Here is a 17,747-nt window from a genome sequence, read left to right as displayed (position 1 = left end):
AGAAAGAAAGAAAGAAAGAGAGAGAGAGAGAAAGAAAACTATTGTTTTTCCCATCCTTTTTCCTGTCTTAAATGCTGCGATACCTGGAGTTTCACCATCTCACAATCATAAGGAATTAATATCCCCTAAAGTCCTATAACATTTGCCATCCCTGGTAAAACCAGTCCCCAATATCTAATTGTTTCCTCCTAGGCACTAAACCTACAACATTTTAAGATATTAACTCTCCCTTCCCGGATTCAGGCAAGTAATGAGTCTTACATGTTTGATATCTAGGAGAGGTCTAGGCAGAGCAGAAAATAAATCAAAAAATAAACCTGAAACTGTTTCTGGCTTGTATATTCCAAAAGCCTACAGCCTTAGGGAAAGACGGATTCTAGGGATGTACTAAGTGCCTTAAAGAGCAGAAAGGGGAAACTGGTCTCACTCAGACTAAAAAGAGGTTCCCCTGGGCTGGGAAGGGAACACAGAAGCAGAGGATGGATAGAGGTCTCTGAAAGCAGGAAAAAAACCTGCTGCCCCTCATGCCTTGCTTGTCTGTAGCACTGGCACTGACATGACATGACCCAAGATGGGAGTGGCTGCATGGCACGTCTGGGCAGGCTGGACCACCAGCATCTCTGCAAAGATTTGCATCCACCCCACAACTCAGAGGACTCCCATGCAAGAAGGGATAGTGTAATTCTAGGTGGTAGGTTCTGTGGACTGGCAAGCCAACACTCTGCCAAGGGGGTTGAAAAAGTCTGGGTGATAGGTCTGAATTCATTTAGGGACAGAGGCAGGTGAAGAGTTTAGGGTTAAAGAGTTATCTACACCCCGGCAAGAGTCACTGCACAGTTTTAAAGATTACTAATCAAATAAGACAAATTCATTTTTTGTTCTTTCAGTAAATATGAGTTCCTATTGTTACTAGGCACTGGAGACATAAATAAGACTTACTCTCAAGGATAAATAAATCTCTACTCTCAAGGATCTTGTCTAATGGGATGAATGCTTACAGTGAACGTGTAGGCTCATGAATTGAGTTCTATGGCTCAGAAGCTTTACAAACATTGCATGAGTCACTCTTGATCAAAGGAGGCATTCCGTGCACCATTTATGAATGAGCAAACAAGACTCTGAGAGGTTAAGTGACTTACCAAAAATCACAGTCACTATAGTGTGTTGTTCAGATTCAAACCGTGGTCTGACTGTCGTTGGACAGGTCCCTTCAACTTTGTTCACTGTTTCCTAGTGCCCATACAGAGCCCAGAGGGAGTCTGTGGATGGCTTTTTATACTGTAGTCGCTGGTAGAGTTTGCCCAGTAGAATTAGCTGTGTCAAAAAAATAAAATAAAATACGTAGGAATACAGCTAACTAGAGAGGTAAAAGATCTCTACAAGGAAAACTACTAACACTGCTCAAAGAAATCAGAGATGAGACAAACCTAAATGAAAAAACATTTCATCCTCCTGGACAGGAAGAATCAATATCATTAAAATGGCCATACTGCCCAAAGTAATTTTTAGATTCAATTCTAGAATGACTCACAAACTCAGCATTCAATTCTATAATGGCCACAAACTCAGCAATATCATTAAAATGGTCATACTGCTCAAAGCAATTTATAGATTCAATTCTATAATGGCCACAAACTCAGCAAGACCTCTCAGCTTTGTCAATGCTATTGTTGGTTAAACTATTGACATTCTTCACAAAACAAGAAAAGAATTTAATTTATATAAAATCAAAGAAGAGCCCACAAAGCCAAGTCAATCCTAAGCAAAAAGAATAAAGCCAGAGGCATCACGCTACCTGACTTCAAACTATACTACAGGGCTACAGTAACCAAAACAGCATGGTACTGGTTCAAAAACAGACACATTGACCAAAGTAACAGAATAGAGCCCAGAAATAAGACCACACTCTACAACTATCTGATCTTCGACAAACCTGACAAAAAACAAGCAATGGAGAACGGATTCAATAAATGGTGCTGGTATAATTGGCTAGCCATATGCAGAAGATTTAAACTGGATCCCTTCCTTACACCATACACAAAAATTAACTCAAGGTATATTAAAGATGTAAACGTAAACCCCAAAATTATAAAAACTCTGGAAGACAACCTAGGCAATACCACTCTGGACAAAAGAATGGGCTAAGATTCTATGATGAAGACACCAAAAGCAATGGCAATCAAAGCAAAAGTTGACAAATGGGATCTATTAAACTAAAGGGCTTCTGCACAGCAAAGAAAACTATCAACAGAGTGAACAGACAACTTACGGAATGGGGGAATATTTTTGCAAACTATGCATCTGACTAAGGTCTAATATTGAGCATTTATAAGGAACTTAAACAAATTTAGGAGAAAAAAACCTCATTAAAAAGTGGACAAAGGATATGAACAGATACTTTTCAAAAGAAGAAATAAATGCAGCCAATGATCACATGAAGAAAAGCTTAGAAAAATGCAAATCAAAACCACAATGAGATATCATCTCACACCCAGTCAGAATGGCTATTACTAAAAAGTCAAAAAAATAACAAATGCTTATACATTGTTGGTGGAAATGTAAATTAGTTACCCCATTGTGAAAGACAGTGTGACAATTCCTCAAAGACCTGAAAACAGAAATACTGTTCAACCCAGCAATCTCATTACTGGGTATGCACCCAAAGAAATATAAATCATTCTATTATAAGAACGTATGCACATGTATGTTCATTGCAGCATTATTCACAGTAGCACAGACATGGAATCAACCTAAATGCCCATCAATGGTAGACTGAATAAAGAAAACGTGGTACGTATATACCATGGAATCCTATGCAGCCATGAAAACAGAATGAGATCATATCCTTTTCCAGAACATGGATAGAGCTGGAAGCCATTATCCTTAGCAAAATAATGCAGGAATAGAAAACCAAATATTGCATGTTCTCACTTATAAGTGAGAGCTAACTGATGAGAACACAGGGACACATGGTGGGGAACAGCACACACTGAAGCCTATTGGAGGGTGGCGGGTGGAGGGTGGAGGGTGGGAGGAGGAAGAGGATCAGAAACAATAACTAATGGGTACTAGGCTCAATAACCTGGGTGATGAAATAGTCTGTACAACAAACCCCCATGATACAAGTTTACCTACATAACAAACCTGCACATGTACCCCTGAACTTAGAATAAAAATTAAATTTAAAGGAAAAAATAATTTATTGGCCAAGTGCAGTGGCTCACACCTGTAATTCCAACACTTTGGGAGGCCAAGCCAGGTGGATCACGAGGTCAGGAATTCAAGACCAGCCTGGCCAGCATGGTGAAACCCCACCTCTACTAAAAATACAAAAAATTAGTCAGGCATGGTGGTGCACACTTATAGTCCCAGCTACTCAGGAGGCTGAGGCAGGTGAATTGCTTGAACCCAGCAGGTGGATGTTGCAATGAACCAAGATCACACCACTGTCCTCCAGCCTGGGCAACAGAGTGACACTCCATCTCAAAAAAATAATAAATATATAAGGAATTTATTATGTCTTGCTATTCAATGTTAATGTTTCCCAAAGTGAACTGCTATATCCGCTAAAGCTCTAAGTGACTTACATTAAAAAACCAGTCCTATTCATCACACCTTAAGGGAAAACAGCAACCTTCTGTATGAACATATTAATTAACACAGTAGAAATAGGTTGAAGTTCATTACAGAATCTTCCTACTTAAAAACGAGAAATAGGCTGGCTGCCAAAGAAGGCTGAGTGGCACAGAATAAGGTAAGAGAGGTGGAGAAGGCATGGCAGTCCTATCCTGTGTCCTCTTCTGAGAACCGTCCTGCTGTTGAAAAGCAAATGGTTTGGTGGTCAGTGCCTCTGGGCTGGCCACAAAGTCAGCAAGTCTCTCAGCTTTGTCCATCTGCTATCTCTCTTTAAGAAAGAGGTCTTTCATCACCAGAAAAGATGCACACATCAATTATTAAGAAAGCATTATAGCAGAAGGATGGAAAAATTGCATGTCCTTTTCCTGCCATTCAGTATTTTTTCATTATTTATTACCAGTATCCATCTATTTGGGGAAGAATAAGCAAATGCTTTTTCTGAAAAAATCATGAATGTTTCAACTCAAGAGCTGGAGAGAGATTGGCCAGCATGTTACTCAAGGCCCAGAAAATATATATTCGCCACTGAATCCCTTGAGTTTTCTTTTCTGCTTCAAGCACACCAAGGAGAAGTACATTTGAGCGTGCTACATTCCAGTCCTGTTTACCCTTCCGTTTTTTGTAAGTACATACATCAGCTAGGAATCCCATCTTGATTCCTCTTCCTAGTTCCTGCAGGTGTATAAACATTATCTGGCCTCTTCAAAGTAAAATATGTGTGGTCTGCTGGCATCACCAACAAGTACTACTAGAGTAAATAACATTTTCCATTACAAAGAGAATGTATAACCCAGATATTTTACAGGCAACTTGGTATTCTACCTTCTCCAAAAATGAAATAGAAATCATGTTTGACCAGTTATCACTGCCTATATGGACAGAGCATTATGTCTTAAAGGCTACAAGGTTCTTCCTCCCATACTAGAAGACAGATTCTAAAAAACCCAGTGATGAAGGGAACTTTACTCATTTAGGGAAAAATACTGCCAGTGCTCAATTAATTTTGCATAAACGTGCTCTTTGAGGCTGAAGCAAATCTGGCCAATTTTCAATATGAAAATAAAATATAAAAGCTGTTCCTGGAATTATTTCCAAAAAGAACAAACATCAGAATCGTCTGAATCATCTGAATCATCAGAATCATCTATTTCAGAAAAGTCAGATTCATCAAATGAATCTTCAGCCAGCAATTGTTCAAGAATGATATTAACATTACACATAGGAATGCTGCATTTTCTGGATTTGACACTTTGAGCGATCGAGAATTACTATATTTTATACAGTAAATGGAAATACTACTACTAAAGACAGAATGCTATTAATAGAATGATGTCTTTTGTTTCCAAAGTCGAGACACTAGAGTGATGAAAAAAAATAATAAAGGTGAGATATTTTGTAGCAACGCTGTCTCAGGGTATTATCGGGGCAAATGGAAAGAGTGAATGGCAGCCTGTTTCGGTGGTCCCAGGTGTGCATGATAATCAACTAGGGAACATATCCGAAAGGCCTCTGAGCCACTCTACACATACTGGATCGTCTCTGATAGAACCCAGGCAACTGTGTTTTGAGCATGCCTTCCCCAAGCGGCTCTTATGGGCAGCCCTATGTGGGACCCTACCATCCAAATTCAAATTCCCACAGCAATACCCCAACCTAGCAGTCCTCCAGTCTTTGCTTAAATATTCATACCTCCCATGAGAGTGGGCCCGCCCAGTCTACCCCTGGACAGCACTCACAGTTGGGAAACAGCCTCCCTGGAACTCCCAGCCACTGGCTGTGCTTTTGCAAGTGAGTAAGAGGAGCCGCCTTTACACTGAAGCAGCAGCAGATTCTGCTCCATGTGCCTGAGAAACACTGAAAGAAAGACTCATGCAATGATGCAAATTGCAAGCTATAAAAAATAAGAGTATATGCTAAACTTTATTTTTATATAAAAATGATTTTCTTGTTGAATTAAGTTCAAATCAGTGTTGAACCAAACACAGCATAGAACGGACCCTACTGTCCTCTACGGTAGAAGTGATTAAGAATACAATGCAAAGAATACAGGGTTTTAAACCACACCTTGGTTGGATCCTGGATCTTCCATTTACTGTCTGAGTGGCCTTGGGCATATTATTTGACCCCTCTATTTCCATTGCTTGGAAAGCTGGGATAAAACTAATAGAATAGGGTTGTTGTTAAGATAAATGCATTCAATAAACGTTGGTTCCCTTCCTTCCCCTTCCGTTTTTCTTCTATGATCAATTTGTCATGGGATCTTATCGTCTGTTAAATATCTCCTGATCAGCCTTTCTCTCCATCACTAACACCACCACCTACATAATCATTCCTATATTTGCTCAGCATCTCATTACTTAAATATTCAGGTTTGGAGGGAGATAGGAATTATTACTTAAGAGCAAGCATCATTATTTTTTTCAGGAAGTTTTCCTCTTGGTTCTAGAAGATATCTTGAAGTGTCACTTGGGGCAGCAGACACCCAGAAAGCACGACTTAGCAAGAGAAAAGGTAGCAAAAGAGGTAATTAAATTGTTCTTCATTTGAAGTGAACTGGATGGACTAAGCATGGAAATGAGACAGAGGAGGGAAGGGAGCAGCGAGGCCATGAGGCCAGCAACAGCAACGGATGTCTTAGAGACAGGATGGGAGCAGTTGAGAATAAGCAGAAGTCAGAATCAAGGGGGACTTTTGAAGATGCCTATGAAATGCAAGAAATCTTGGACCTTTCCAGAGTGTAGAGTGTGATCCCATCATATCCAGCTCTTCAGATTCAGGGCCTCCAGCTAATATCTAGGCCGAACTGGGGTCGGGCAAAGCCGTGTATCTTACCTCTCTGCCTCCCTGCTCTCTTTATGCCATTTTTCTGCTTAGGAGCTCGGAGGATCCTCGCTCTGAGTATCTCCTGTGGAACCCTGTGTTCTTTACTGCCATTTCCCGTCAGACTGTGTCTGGAAACACTGTATATGACAGGAAACATATATGCTTTCAGATACAGCATCTACCTCTCTGAATGTAACTTTCTGTAATATCCATTAGCAGAAAAAAATGTTGCCAAAGTGTGACCCGCGTCCAAAAAAAAAATCTATTTGTCAACTCTGTTGGCTTGAACCCTTAAGAAAAAATAAAGATATGAGTGATTTATTAAGCACTTGCTGTGTGCCAGGCAATGGGCTCAGCATTTTACTAATATCCTCTCATTTAATCTTCACAACAGCCCTCTCAAGTAGATATTACTCTTACCACTCTTTATATCATCAAAGGGAGGCTTGCAGGAGTTCGGTAATTTGCTCAAAGTCTCACAGGTGGTAAGTGCAGCGCTGGCTCTCAAAGGGGAACCTCTCTGCACCCTTGACAGGGACACCTCAATGAACTCACTGATCAGCTGGATTAGGAATAGGTTAGAATGTTAAACTACAAAGATGCGCCCGAAAACTTCAAGTCTTCCTAAAGAAGAGCAAGGCCCTGCTCTGCAAGGCACTGTAGATGATGCCAACAAAAACCTGGAAACCCTCCGAGCCCTCACTAGAACAGCTCTAACTCAGCATTGGCAGTTCCCAGCTTGAGCTGTACATCAGAAATCCCCTAAGCACCCTCCCAAAATTGGAGTTTCTCAGGCCTCAATGCAGACCTACTGAAGAAAATCCTAGTGGGAACCGAGTGGAAGAAAGGGCTATTTTTAAAAAATGGTCTCCAAAGAATGTAGCCAGATCCAGAAGTAGGGTTTCAGAAACAGTGCGATGCTGTGCCGCTCTTAGCAATCAGCCCTACCACCTGAGTGCTTGTAGCACTTCTGGCTTCCATTATGATAATAGTTCTATTTTAAGAGAAGTTGCAAGAAGTGTGGAGAACCTTAGTGTTAACATATGTTCATCTGAGGCTATGTGATTTTTGTTTGGTGCCTGTGGCCATAAAAAAACAGAGAGTCTTCTATCTCTCTCTGCGCGTGCGTGCGCGCGCGTGCGTGTGTGCGTGTGTGTGTGTGTGTGTGTGTGTGTGTGTGTGTGTGTGTTTATCAACCCCCAGCAAGGCCTAATCAACAAGAGCTCATTCTATTATGCTGAATACAGAGGTGATAAATAGCCACTGAGCCATGCCAGAAACTTCTTCGAGACAAACAGAATCATGCCTTTAACAGAAGGTGGTTTTTTAAACCACAAAAATATCTAGTATATGCCCCACCCACACCCAGTACTGGTTAGTCTAGAAAGCCTACTGTGGAAAGAAAAACTGGCCCATCAATCATGCTCTCCACTCTGTTGGAGATCAAAGAGAACCGCAATGGGCTACTCCTCTGACCCCAGGTTAAATGGAAGCAGATCTAATGAATGAGCTAGTGCTAACTAGGGACGAGTTTCAGCCAGAAGTGTATGGGAACTTAATTTGGAGGAACTTCACGAACTGGCACTCAGGAGAGATATATATGTAATGAAAACTTCCTTTGAGAAGGTGATATTTTTGTTCTCCTCCTCTGGGAGAAGCACTAGACTTTTGAGATAGAAAACGCTAAAAGGCATTTTTATTATTTTAAAATCCTTCTTAATGGATAATTGATGAATGACGTTCACTAGACTTTATTTATAGAATTACCTGTACCATTAAAATGTTAAGGATTGAGAAAATGTAACTTTGTTCCTAGCTGCTATTACCTTGAAGAAAACTTCGTGAGCATTGTCATACTCGTGGAATGTTTATTAATAGTTGGAAGGACACCAGCTCATAAATGTTCACCTACACCAGTGGTTCTCAAACTTGGTGTATCAGAATCACCTACTGTGCCCATCCCCCGAGTTTCTGATTTATTAGGTCTGGGGAAGGACCCAAGAGCCTGTATTTCTAGCAAGCTCCCAGGTGATGCTGATGTTACTGGTCCAAGGACCACACTTTGAGAATCACTGACCCAGAGCATGAGTTCAACTTCCAAGTGATCTGGGCTGAGACGCAGGTTCTCACTCTCACCGAACTCTAAGAGCAGAGTGGCCGGACCTTCCTTCCTTCCTTGGCTACCAGAGGGACCATATGGCTTAGTTTCTCCAGGACAATCTTAATTTATGTCCTTTACGACCAGTTGACACCTGTTCATTACCTTAGTACCTCCTTGCATCCTCAAAAGTGTCTCAGTTTAGATGATAATTGTTACATTCACCCTAATGTTTGCTCCTATTTGTTTAACCCTGATCCATAGGAATCCCTCATACATATAGGGAGGGTGCTCTCTTTCAGACAGAATTAGCTTTTGCCTTCTCTGAGACTCAGGGACACTGCGGACCTGGGATCACCTTAGCTGGGGTTGCAGCTTAACGTGCCCTTGGCCCAAGGCTTACTCTCCTTACTACAGCACTGATCTCGGTGTTTGCCCTCACCCTGCTTTCGAAGGCACCATTTGTACACCTTTCCCTGCCTCCATTTGTACACCTTTCCCTGCCTCCACTTCTCAGCTCTGGTTTTAGTTCAAGGGTGGCATTTTTGCTCCTGTTGCTATTATGGCTGCTGTTATTTGGGGTTAAAGAGAGGTTCCTTGGAAGTTTCCCTTACTTCTCTTTTTTTTTTAACATTTTATTGTGAGAATTTGCAAGCACATTCAAAAGTAGAGAGAATAATTTAATGAACTACCATGTCCCCACCAGCCAACCTGAACAATTAACTCATTCCAATCTCGTATCATCTATACCAAACCCAGTTCTCCAACCTCCTTCCCGTTCACACAACCATTGGGTGATTTTGAAGCACATCCCAACATCATATGCTTTTTTTTTTTTTGAGTTGGAGTCTCACTCTTGTCACCCAGGCTGGAGTGCAATGGCGCGATCTCAGCTCACTGCAACCTCTGCCTCCCAGGTTCAAGTGATTCTCCTGCCTCAGCCTTCTGAGTAGCTGAGATTGCAGGCACCCGCCACCAAGCCTGGCTAATTTTTTGTACTTTTAGTACAGGCAAGGCTTCACCATGTTGGTCAGAGTGGTCTTGAACCCCTGACCTCGGGTGATCCACCTGCCTCGGCCTCCCAAAGTGCTGGAATTACAGCATCATATGATTTTAGCCATACGCACATCAGTAATAATTTTTAAAGAATAGAACTCTATTTTTAAATAACCAGTATGCCATTACCATGCGTAAAATACAATCAGGGTTTCTATTTCCCTAATCTTCTCATAATTTCACTAGTTTAACTGTTCAAAACAGGATCCATATACATTCTATATCTTGTATTAATAACTGGTTGTCACTCGTCTTTAATAATTCATGTTTCCCAGGCTATGTCTTTTTTATTAATTGTGCTTCATTTATTGATAAAACCAGATAGTTTGTCCTCTGCAATCATCTCTCAGTAACCACGAAGGATTGGTTCAAGGACCCCCTGCAGATACCAAAACCCATGAAGCTCAAGTCCCTTATAGAAAATGACACAGTATCTGCATATCACCTATGCACGTCTTCCTGTATACTTTAAATCATCTTTAGATTACTTATAATACCCAATATAATGTAAATGCTATATAAATATTTGCTATACTATATTGTTTTGGGAATGACAAGAAAAAAAATTCTGTACCCATTTAGTACAGATGCAACCATTCATTGTTTTTCAAATATTTTCAATCTGTAATTGGTTGAATCCATGAATGCAGAGTGCCGACTACAGTTCCAATAGAATTGTTTTGCTGTTTGCATTCCTGTGGTGTCATTCAACATGTTTTTCTGTCCCCTGTGTGTCCCATAAATTGATAGGTTGATTTAGAACTGTGCTGTCCAATACAGTAACCCATAACCACATGTGGCTATTTAAATTTAAATGAGTCATAATTCAATAAAATTTAAAACTTAGTTCCTCAGTCACACTAGTCTTATTTCAAGTGCTCAACACATGCATGTGGCTAGTGGCTACTAGGCTGGACTGTGCAGGTACAGAACATTCCCATCATCGCAGAAAGCTCCCCTGGACACACTCCATGCAGATTCGGGTTAGGGTTGTTTTTTTTTTTGGTTGATTTTCTGCTTATCGTTGGGTTTTGTTTTTGCTTTGTTTTGTGGGTCAAGGCCACTTCATAGGTAGTGTTGTGACACTTCTATCAAGGTACACATAAAATCTGGTCTTTCTTCACCTGATGCTACCAGTCATTGGTGATTATTGCCTAGACCCTGTAATTCAGATGACAGAATTCCAATTCTGTCACTCTTTCTTCATCAGCTGGAATACTTCCATAAAGAGCAACTTCCCCTCGTCTATCATTTGGTTGTCCTGAGACATAGTTTATTGTAAAGGCAAAGTAAACACCTGATTCTCTCTTCTTATATACCAGTTTTCAAAATAATACATTGGCTTTCTAGCATCTTCCAACAGTGACTAGTGAGATGTTTTATTCTGAGCACAATTATCAACCTGTGGGTTTAAACATATTTGATGTGTTTTAATGAATTAATGTTTTTGGCTACAATTAATAACCTGTGCAAATGTGTGTGTATATATAGATGAAATACATATATTTCACTTTTTCATATTTTTGTTCTGCAGTTTTGGAATAAAATGAGATTTCTGAGTCTGAAACTAAATGTGCACGTAATTTGTGTTCCGTCTCATGCCTGACACACAGCTACTCACTAGTGATTTGCTAACTGCTTCGTCCATTGTAAATCTAATTATAAGTTAAAAATAAATAACAGCTTTGTGGTCAACGCTTTAGTGCCACCCTCATCTTCCACCTCACATTTAGAATCACACAATTTTTAAAACAATGGAGGTGGCTAAACTCTAATATGCGGGTGGCTGAAACAACTCATTAACCAGGGTGATTAGCAGTTGGAGGCTGGAAGAGTGTCCCACTGACAGATTTTAGTTTTTAATAAAACCATTTTAAAAATTGATACAACCATGAAAAAATACATGAGACTTAGAGGGTATGTAACCTGACCCTCACACCCCCCAGCTGAGGAAACTGAGGTTCAGTGACTGCCTGCTTTTTCCAAGTCACCCCAACAACTGTTGACAAGCTGCATTACTCACACTCTTCCCTAGAAATCACATACCAGTGCTGCTGCTTTGCCTGCAGGTCGTCTGCTGCACAATCAAGTTTTCATTTAGGAGCAGATAGTTTTTCCTTCATCCGCCAAGATCCTGGTCAAGGTAAGTTGCCCGTGACCAGGAGAGCAGAAATAAGCAGGCTACCCAGCCCTCATGCTTCTCCGGCCAAAGCTGCTGCTGTTTCATCACTGTCACCTACCGATGGACCACATGTGCCAGCCTACAGATGCCTCTGTCACAGCAGGAGAGCTGGTCAACCCCGGCTGTCACCACCCCCTCCTCCCTGAGGGAAGGAAGCCGCCATTCCTGCTACCGAAACACAGATCTACTGACAACTAAAACAGCAGTTTGCCTTCCAGGAGCCTAAAGCTTCCTTGCTCCAGGGTGTGAACAGAATGGTTGGCCCCACCTGGCTGTCAGGTCAGGGCTCAGCAAATTAGGCCCGTGATGAAATGAAGATGTAAATGGCTTGCAGACAGCTGAGCCAAGAGCACTTATGCCACTGCACGGTTCTATCCCTGGGACAAAGCACCTAAGGCGGATGGGCTTTCCCCCTGGTTCACCACTAGCTGGATCAGCACATGTAAATAAAGGTTCTCTCTCCAAGAATATACCTAAGACCTCTGGAGAGTAAGTCATTCCCAAACTGACCCCTTACGTTCTGGCTGTCAGGTGCAGCAAGCTGCTGAGGTGAGCCGCTCTCTCCCGACTGGTCTGGGGGTTATACCTATGCTACGCTGCATCTGAGTATGCCCACCTGAATGGCATCCTGCTAAATTCTCTCCAGCAGGTCCCTCTTAGGCATATCAGAGACCAGCGGCATTTAATCTGCAATTCCCAGATCCCTAGGAGTTTGTGAAGGCAGTACTTTGTGAAGGTAGTAAAATACACAAAGTTTTCTAATGTTATGGTTTATATTATCTTCATATCTAACTTTATATTATTTTCATATCTATGTATGCCAAAAAAAAAAAATTCAAATGTGTGTGTTGGGGAAAAGGCAGTAGGAGAAAGCTACACTTGTGTGGTTCTCTTACCCTCCTGCAAGGTGGAGGTTAAGAGCACCCTCCTCCTAGGAGCTGTTTTGTAATGAACAGAGAGGAGTTTTCAGAGGCAGATCTGGGTCAGAATCCAGCCTTCATGAACTGCTGGCCATGTGAAATTTGAAAAAATAATCATTGCAAACCCATCTTTTGTCTCTAAAATGAGGCACATACTCCCAACTTCACAAAGCAGGGATGTGAATTAAATAAGTAGGTAAAACACCAGAGTTTCAGACACATAGCAACAGCTCAGTAAATGCTGATCCCTTGTACTATTCCCTTTCCCTGACCTTTATGAATGAGCAGGCAGTATGGCCTCATGGTTTCCATCTTCATATCAGACAGATGGACGCTGTTTTACATTCAACCCCAAAGTTGTGGGTTACTTACCTCTCCAAGCCTGAGTTTTCTCATCTGTGAAAGAAAATGTTCTTGCAGGATTGCTGTGATGATCAGAGATTATGTACCAGAAGCATTTGCTCAGCAAAATGTATTTCTTACTATTTTTCATGGTTTTTCCCCTCCTCACCATGTAGGTAGGTTCCAACTGAGACGTACGACACCCCCAACACGGGAAAGTCTGAGATGAAGTGGGAAGAGTGAAAGATTCACGCTAAATGCCATGCATTCTCAAAGGGGTCGATACTGCCTCCAAGGGGACGAAAATTGGTTTTTGAAAGGGGCGATAATCTACTCTTTGATGGGGAAGGAGGAAAACAATCTTTGAAATCACAATGGTTTGTGGCCTCTCGAGGGTGACAGTACATAAAAAGATATACAGTATATCCACAGGATTAGAATTTCATGATGCGAGAGAGGGCTCCCAGCTACTTGGGAGGCTGAAGTGGGAGAATCACTGGAGCTGAGGTGGTCTGGGCTGTAGTGAGCACTGATCACACCACTGCGCTCCAGCCTGGGTAACAGAGTGAGACCCTGTCTCAAAAAAAAAAAAAAATGAGTGAGAAACACTGTTATACAGAGACCAGAAACATCTAAGCAGGAAAGGAAATGGTTGACTGGGAAAGCAATGGTCCACCTCTGCATTAGAACGAATAGTTGGGAGAAGAGGCAGGCAGTGAAAATGGGTGGAACTTAATCCCACCTGCTGGAAGCCTAGAAATGATTTTTTGGTACAGGGCAGTTTTTTTTATTGCTGTTGTTTTTATTGGGATTGTTTTTTGTTTGTTTGTTTGTTTTGTTTTTGAGACAGAGTCTCACTCTGTCACCCAGGCTGGAGTGCAGTGGCGGGATCTCAGCCCATTGCAACCTCCACCTCCCGGGTTCCAGCGATTCTCCTGCCTCGGCCTCCCGAGCAGCTGGGATTACAGACATGTGCCACCACGCCCAGCTAATTTTTGTATTTTTTAGTAGAGACGGGGTTTCACCATGTTGGCCAAGCTGGTCTCGAACTCCTGACCTTGTGATGTGCCCACCTCAGCCTCCCAAAGTAGTGGGATTATAGGCATGAGCCACTGCGCCCAACCAGGGTTGTTTGCTTTTTAAAGAAAAGGAGCTAATATATATTGAACACTTATGTGTTAGGAATTGTCCCTGGCACATTATATATGTTGCTCCAACAGGACCATGAAAAGCAGATGTCAGTTTAACTGATGAAGAAACTGAGGTTCTTAAATGTTAAGCAAAACACTTCATTCCAGAGCCCCTGTTCTTTCCAGAGTGGCCATCCTCTCAAGTTGCTCCAGACAGTGCCTGATCATGCCAGGTGTCCTGGAGTCATTAGTAAAAAACCCAATTCCACTCCCTTGCATGTCCTGGTTTGGATCCTAAATTTAAGAATCATCCTACTTGCAGCTACCTTGTGGCTCCGTCTACCCCTCACAGCATTTCCACAGGGAAGGCCTAGAATCCCATCGATCTTGAATGGATTCTGAATTGTAGCAATATTCTTCTGAGAAGATGCAAAGAGGTCCCTGGGAGAGAAGAGAATGAGTGATGACAAGAAAATGGTGGAGAAGACCAGACGTGGTGGCTCACGCCTGTAATCCCAGCACTTTGGGAGGCCGAGACGGGCGGATCACCTGAGGTCAGGAGTTTGAAACCATCCTGGCCAACATGGCAAAACCCCATCTCTATTAAAAATACAAAAATTAGCCAGGCATGGTGGCGAGTGCCTGTAATCTCAGCTACTCAGGAGGCTGAGGCAGGAGAATCACTTGAACCCAGGAAGCAGAGGTTGCAGTGAGCCGAGATCACCCCACTGCACTCTGACCTGGGAGACAGAACAAGACTCCATCTCAAAAATTTAAAAAGTGGTGAAGAGACATGGGAGGACCTATATTTTTAAGACGTCTCAACATGCCTCACTTTTTAAGCATGCTGAAGAAAGCCGTCATGCGCATGTGGACGTTTTTGAGCTCAGAGTATGCAAAACTGCAAATGTGATCACCATGAAAGCACACTGCAGAAGTCCCAGCTTCTCTTGAATTGCATACCTAGAAGGCTCACGGACATCCATGCAAGGGAGGACAAGAGAAACCAGACGCCCAAGTCCAGGACTTTATTGCCATGGCACCAAGCTGTGTCCAGTGACCCTGCTGCTTAGGAACAGGAGGCGTGGAGAGTTTGGAGCTGCAGACTCCAGACAGCCGCCAGAGAGCAACTGCCTCCTGGGCAGTGGATGGAAGCCCTGCCGCCTGTCCCCACCCTGGCCAGGCACTTTCTGCAGACCCTTACAGGGCTCAGTAAATTGACATCCGCAGGTTCAAGCAGGAAGTAGAGGCTGGAGATGTGCTATTTGTGCCTACCTCTGAATAATTTAACACTCCCTCCAAAATAGACTATCATTAGAATTTTCGATTCCTGTGCATTTCAGCAGACAGCCTCAAACAAAAAAAAAAAAAAAGGAAAAGGAAGGAAAAGGAAAAGTATCCCCACATATTGCCTCAGAGTAGTGGAACAGGAGAGGGTGTGGTTCAATTTTGTTCTTTTTTTTTTTTTTTTTTTTTTAGCATCAAAACCCTTTGCTCATTAGTGCACCAGCCCCAACAGGAAATGCTGTTTTTTCACATCTAATTAGCCCTGAGACCAAGTCTTCCCTGTGAGCAGCAGATAGAGGAGAAATGCTTAATTCCTACAAAATTAAGCACTAGTGTCCATTTCCACCTTCACTGTTTATTCTGTGCTGTGATCATATTGAAGTCTCCTAATCTCTATGATCCTCAGTTTCTCCGTCTGCAAAATGTGACTAGTGATGTGGCCTGCCTCATGGGGATGTTACAGAATTAAATAAACAGAGGATACATCTCTCAAAGTCTGTTATGCAACAGATGCTCAATAATCTTTAGTCTTTTAGCCTTTGTTATGCACTGGCCTTACCTGAAATGGCACCAATTCCCATAAGGAACCAGAGACATGCACAATTTTCAGCCCTACATTAACCCATATCTTTTTTAAGACACAAGATCTCACTCTGTTGCCCAGGCTGGAGTGCAGTGATACGACTATAGCTCACTGCAGCCTCAAACTCCTGGGCTCCGTGGATCCTCCTACCTTAGCCTTGCCAGCAGCTGGGACTACAGGAGGCATGGGCTACTGAGCCAGGAGAATAGGGTCTGGAGGCAGAGAACCTAAAGCTGTTTCACACCAACTTCCTAGAACTAAATCCAAAGGAAACCCCTAACTTTCCATGCCTAAGTAACAAAAGGACCAAAGGCTATATCCTTTGGCCTCTTCTGTAGAGCAGATGGAAAACTGGCTGTCTGAAACAAATCAGACTGATTGAGGGTCCTGTCTTCCTGTGCAACTTTGTAACTTCACTCCAGCCCCTGAATGGTTGCTGTCCACAACCAATCAGACTGATCGCCAGCGGAGTCTTCCTTTGACCATAATAAGTATAACTTTGTAACTTTATAACCCTGATTGGTTGCTTTTGCAACCAATGTTTGCACAGGAGTGTGACCTTTGTAACTTCACTTCAGCCTCGGGTTGGCTGTTTTCTACAACCAATCAGGCTGATTGTGGGCTACCACCTCATTTACATGAGGCGAGCATGAAGGGGCCAGTGGAAATTTCTAGAGGGTATTTGGACCCAAGAAGATTCTGTATCTGAGCCTTGAGCCACCACTCGGTCCACTCCCACACCATGGAGTGTTCTTTCGTTTTCAATAAATCCCTGCTTTCCTTCTTTTGTTGCTTCATTCTTTCTTTGCTTTACTGGGTGTTTTTGTCCAATTCTTTGTTAAAAACACTAAGAACCTCAACAACTTGCAGTCACGACCCTCTACTGATGACGCCACCACACTCAGCTAACTATTTTTTTTTTTGAGACGGAGTCTAGCTCTGTGGCCCAGGTTAAAGTGCAGAGGCGCAAACTCTGCCTCCCAGGTTCAAGCAATTCTTGTGCTCAGCCTCCCGAGTAGCTGGGATTACAGGTGACTGCCACCATGCCCAGCTAATTTTTCTATTTTTAGTAGATACGGGGTTTCACCATGTTGGCCAGGCTGGTCTCAAACTCCTGACGTTAAGTGATCTGCCCACCTCAGCCTCCCAAAATGTTGGGATTACAAGCATGAGCCACCACACTAAGCCACTTTTTTGGGTTTTTTTCAAAGTTTTTGCAGAAATGGAGTCTCACCATGTTGCCCAGGCTGATGTCAAATTCCTGGCCTCAAGCAATCCTTCTGCCTTGATCTCCCAAAATGCTGAGATTACAGGCATGAGCCACTGCACCCGACCTGCAAACCCACTTTCTTTCGCCCATTACTTAGACTGCCAAATACTCACAGTAAAATATATACATATGCACACACACACGTATATGTGTATATGTATACATACATATAGGTGTGCTCATCTGCTCAACACCCGCAATAGAGATGTTCAAATGGATTGATCCCCAGCCCTGCTTGTCAATGCCCCTAGTTGTGCTTAGTTTTATTCCCCATGAGGGCTGTTCCAAACCTTTTCCCTGGACTGGGTGCAGTGGCTCATGCTTCCCAACACTTTGGGAAGCCAAGGTGGAAGAACTGCATGAGTCCAGGAGTTCAACACTAGCCTGGGCAATAGAGTGTGACCTTGTCTCTAGTTAAAA

General features: G+C 42.5%; 1 protein-coding gene across 5 annotated transcripts in view; it reads right to left on the bottom strand.

Moving 5' to 3' along the window:
- SV2B (synaptic vesicle glycoprotein 2B) overlaps nt 1-17,747 on the bottom strand; it is a 188,519-nt gene that overhangs the window by 140,098 nt on the left and 30,674 nt on the right. For 2 of the 5 annotated variants that reach the window (XM_032252767.1, XM_032252769.1), the window contains exon 2: nt 5,373-5,490. The exons of the other annotated variants lie outside the window; for them this stretch is intronic. The gene's annotated coding sequence lies outside the window, so the exon portion shown is untranslated. The remainder of the gene's footprint in view (nt 1-5,372; nt 5,491-17,747) is intronic. 5 annotated transcript variants of the gene reach the window in all.

Source organism: Sapajus apella, unplaced genomic scaffold (genome assembly GCF_009761245.1).
Source record: "Sapajus apella isolate SASKATOON/1434 unplaced genomic scaffold, GSC_monkey_1.0 scaffold80, whole genome shotgun sequence".
NCBI lineage: Eukaryota > Metazoa > Chordata > Mammalia > Primates > Cebidae > Sapajus > Sapajus apella.
The sequence above is the reverse complement of the archived record's forward strand: the minus strand, read 5'-3'. Positions and strand labels throughout refer to the sequence as shown.